The sequence below is a fragment of the Triticum aestivum genome, chromosome 7A (genome assembly GCF_018294505.1).
Source record: "Triticum aestivum cultivar Chinese Spring chromosome 7A, IWGSC CS RefSeq v2.1, whole genome shotgun sequence".
Lineage (NCBI taxonomy): Eukaryota > Viridiplantae > Streptophyta > Magnoliopsida > Poales > Poaceae > Triticum > Triticum aestivum.
In genome coordinates this window covers 625593458-625597880 of record NC_057812.1, presented here as the reverse complement: position 1 = coordinate 625597880, position 4423 = coordinate 625593458, and the positions used below count along the sequence as shown (strand labels likewise).

Below are 4423 nucleotides of genomic sequence, written 5' to 3'. Positions count from 1 at the left end.
ATAATAACAAACCAATAAAAAATTGATAAAACAAAACAAAAAAAACCCTGGAAAAACAGAAAAGAAATAGTGGAACGAGGCTCGTTTCGACTAAGACGACCCGACCTACTAGTTAGTCACGAACGTGAATCTAGCGCAGTGGCTAGCTGCCCTCATCTACTACCACTATAAAAGAAAGAGAGGGGCAGATCCAAACAATCCCACCCATCCATCATCAAGATCTAATGGTCCTTAATCATTCTGTGTTTAACGCTACCAACCACGCATTAAGCCAAACCCATCGATCTCTAATCTGCCCAACCGTTCAGAAAGAAAAAAATATGTTGCCCACAAACGACCGCACGACCTCTCCCCTCCTCCCCGCACGACCTCTCTCGCCCCCTTCTCCTCGCACGTCTCTCGCCCCCTCCTCCCGCGCCGTTCGCCGCCCCGCCGTTCCTCCCGCACCCTTGCGCTGCCATTAGCCACAGGATCCGCCCTGTCGCGCGTGGAGACGCCTCCAGCAGCTGCCGCCGATGCCGTAACCTCCCCCTGCCTCTACCCCAGGCGCGAGGAACCTACCTCCCGAAGCAACCGGAGCGGCAAAGCGGCGGATGAATGGAGAGATGGCGTCTGTGGCGGCGGGGAAGGAGATGGCGCGGGCGTCCTACATCCGGATCAAGCACGAGGAGGAGCGGCGAGGGCCCGAGGGCCGGGTCTTCTCGGCCACACGCGCGCCGATGTCGCCGCACGTCGACCAGATCCTCGCCGGGCGCGCCTCCTTCGCCGACCTTGCTGCACAGCACTCCGGCTGCTCCTTCGCCCGCCGCGGCGGCAACCTAGGTATGCCTCCACTTGCCCCACCTACGCGCTTAGCAGGCTTTCATATAGGGTCTCCGATCATGGCGAACCGGAAGCACCAGCCCACGAAGAGCTCGACAGCGTGAGGTCCTCTCCAGCCAGCAGTAGGTGACCAGGCCGAGATCCACCACCGAGCCAAGCACTTCTCCGTTCTTTTTCTTCCTCTGTTACACAACCAAAACAATTTTCTTGAGAACAATCGTATCTCCAGCCAGCAGTACATGAACCTACAGCACAAATAATGGAGGAGCGAGCGACTACAATAGAGGATGGACCTGTGGTTGCTTTCCAGCTCTTTTCTTCAAAACAGTCTGAGAAAGAGTGCAAAGGAAATTGGACCATAGGCATAGGCAACGGGAAATTGCTCAGGAATATCCCCATCTTATGCTTATTGCTTTGATATAGAGTGACCTATAAAAGGTTCAAAACAACCAGTGAGATGCTTCTCTGGATGTAGAGCTCATTGACATACGCCTAAAAAAATAAAATTATATTTTTTACACTATTATTCTCAATTGTATGGTTGAACATTCATTACCTTGTGGTTCGTACTTGGTCCCAGCCTCCCAAGCTTAAATCCGAAGTTGTTCTGTATAGGGGAGTGAATTGTATGAGTGTGTTTCCAGGCTTAAATCTGAAATTGTTGTGTATACCATATGTGCATGCGGTGCGTATGGTAGAACCAATTGATTTGCAGAAGATGACATGAACCAGAAGGGTAATCAGTGCCGCCAACGGAAGGCTCGGCAGTGCTGATCACCAGAGCTAGACTACTGGCAGTGCCATCCAAATCCTCGGTGACGCTCAAGGTATATACACTGTACACACAAAGGGGTCCACATGCAATTATCTAATTGTTGGATGCATCAGATTAACATGCTGAATGAATCACATGTGTATACTTGAGACAAATGAATGTATTAATGGTTAGTCAATTTTTTTATTTATCATTTTTACATGTCCTCCAGGGTGACCATAGTAGCATATATTCAGCCCAAATACAGTGCTGTCATCAAACGCCGTCTGCAATTTTCTAGCTCCAGGAATTTCGACCGTCCTACAAGAAGAATTAGTTGAGAAGGTCGGTCTATGCTTCTTCAAAGGCTGAGTATATACTCTTTGTTGTTAATAGTAGTGATAGTTACTATTATTGAATTGCTAAGGTGACAAACTGACAGTTACTGCTTCATGAGCTTACTCTCAGGTAATACCAATAATCTCAAGATTTACTGTCATGTTGAATGTTACTTCTGTACCAAATAAGGCCTCTGAAATATGTTAAAGTATCTTCCAGTTTGCACAAGTTAGCCTACATAGGATGACACTCAAAACTGTATTGAAAAACCTATGTGTTCTTATGTTTTAGATCATGACACCGTGGTAAATTAAGCTTTAATGAATTCAAATGTAGGTTCTGAAGAATGAATTGAGAATCGTGCTACCTTCCGGATCCACACATATTTTGCCTGAACACATTTATTCAGATGTTTGTTTCTTCACAATACTTTAGCTCTGTAGATTATGATGCTTCAGCTATTCTGCAAGCCTGCAATTGTTGAACACGAGAATAAAATGGGTTTAATCAAATAAAAGGTGCGAGGTACTCCCTCCGTCCGAAAATACTTGTCATCAAAATGGATAAAAGAGGATGTATCTAGATGTATTTTAGTTCTAGATACATCTCCTTTTCTCCATTTTGATGACAAGTATTTTCGGACGGAGGGAGTATGTATGTTCCACCAAGTCCAACATTTGCAGGCAACAACAAATAACACAATACTCCAGAGTATATCTTAATGCAGCTGGTGTAGGGGTTATTGATAGGATTATCAGCTACTCCAGTGTTGTCATGTTTCTTGCTTCTTACATATTTCTCCTTTTGATTGTTTTTATGTTTGATCAAAAAGTTTCATACCGAATATTAAGAAATTTGTTTACATCTACGGTTGTGATTGCATCTGCTTGCAGAACGGTCAATTTTACATTATCTATAGAAGGCTGTGTACATGAGAGGCGTGGCATGCTATTGGAAATTATAACATACTGTATATGGCTTCTAAGCAATTTGAAAGTTTAGGACACAATAGGAAGTCATATTACGACGGTTTCCGATTATTGACAAATCTCTATTTTTCGAGGGCAGCAAAATTATTTTCTAGAACTGATAGTTTCTTCAGCAATTTTTTAGTTTGCTTCCTGTTACTCTATAACTGAATATGAATATGTAGTTAGCTTATTTTTCTTTTATGTGATATGTGAGTAAATAGCAGTTAGCTGCATGGTTTACTATGATTTCAAGCTCAACTTTTGTGTTATCTAGCTGCAGTGCTAGGACTGGTTGTTGCCCAAAGAGATGATATGACCATCAGTTTATGGTCTTTTTGAGCTTGATGTCTTCTGTATTGGAGAAATGAAGTCTTCGGCATGTACACGGTGTAAACAATCATTGGAAAAGGCGAGATGAAGATAAGAGGAGCATATAGAAGTTTCTGATTTGTATAGGAGGCCTTGTTGGTATGATTTATTTTCCTGATGGTATATTCATCTCATTAGGAAGGCCTTGTTTTGTGGCTTTGGTCTTCCTAAATTTTTGTGTGGATTTTTCTCTTTTCTTTTTAGCTTTGTGAAACAATGACTATCCTAGCGCAAGATCTACTCATGGATATTTCCTTATTGTACAGTTTTCCATTTTGAAATAGTAGACGTTTCTCCATTGTTGAGATGTTGATAGGACAAGTTTAATAGATTGTTTATCTTACCAGGACTAAGATTAGCCTGGAGAAAGTGTGGCTTGCATGCCATCTATGTCATACACAAATTATTAAATTTTCTTTCTTCATTTTTTGTTCATGAATGTTGCACTCCTGGAGATGAGACTCAGAATGGATGCATAATGGTCCTGGCTACTGGCGAGCTTGAAGCAAGTGGTGCGTGTTGTGACTCCCATTGTGGCGCTGTAGTCAACTCCATCAGTTCAAATTTTGAAGATAACATGTAGCCTGAATCCAAGAGGGAACAAATTCAGTTGTTCCAAGACTGCGTTCTGTTTTGCATATTTTGTTGACAGTTTGCATCTCTGCCATGTTCATCTTGGATTATGATTTCTTTTTCATCTGCTCCCACTTATATATGTATTATAAGTCCTTCGAAGTACACAGAATAAATCAGACATTCTGAAATCTTTAGTATACAACTGCAATTTCATCTTGGATTATGATTTCTTTTTCGTCTGCTCCAACTTTGCATACATCCTCAGAAGATAAATGTGGGGTTCGTATTGAACTTCACCTTTAGAGATGCAGGGATTATCAGCACTACAGAATTCAATACACATGAATTTAATGTGTTGATTTGGTTGAGACGTGCATTGCACGTGCATGCTAACTAGTGATCAACTAGTACACCAAGGATCGAATCCTCCTGCCTGTGGCGCTCTCTTTGATTTCTCTTCCTATTTCCTTTATTTATTAAGTGACTGCTATTGGGCTGGCCGCAAGAAATTGTGCGGTCTCACTTAATGCGAGGTATAGTCTCCGCAGAATGATGGGATTCTACGCTCTTAGTATCTCTACTGCTAATAAAG

The 4423-nt window shown here is 42.5% G+C and overlaps 1 long non-coding RNA gene across 6 annotated transcripts; it reads left to right on the top strand.

The window, feature by feature from the left end:
• Positions 1–317: 317 nt before the first annotated feature.
• Positions 318–4213, top strand: LOC123148754 (uncharacterized). Of its 6 annotated transcripts, none has more exons than XR_006474112.1 (3): positions 319–1649; positions 1809–3354; positions 3711–4213. It is a non-coding gene; the product is annotated as an uncharacterized lncRNA (long non-coding RNA). The 6 variants fall into 6 exon arrangements; XR_006474114.1 differs by lacking the exon at positions 3711–4213 and having other exon boundaries at positions 323–1649; positions 1809–2044; positions 3161–3553; XR_006474111.1 differs by lacking the exon at positions 3711–4213 and having other exon boundaries at positions 329–1649; positions 1809–1921; positions 3167–3553.
• Positions 4214–4423: the final 210 nt, after the last annotated feature.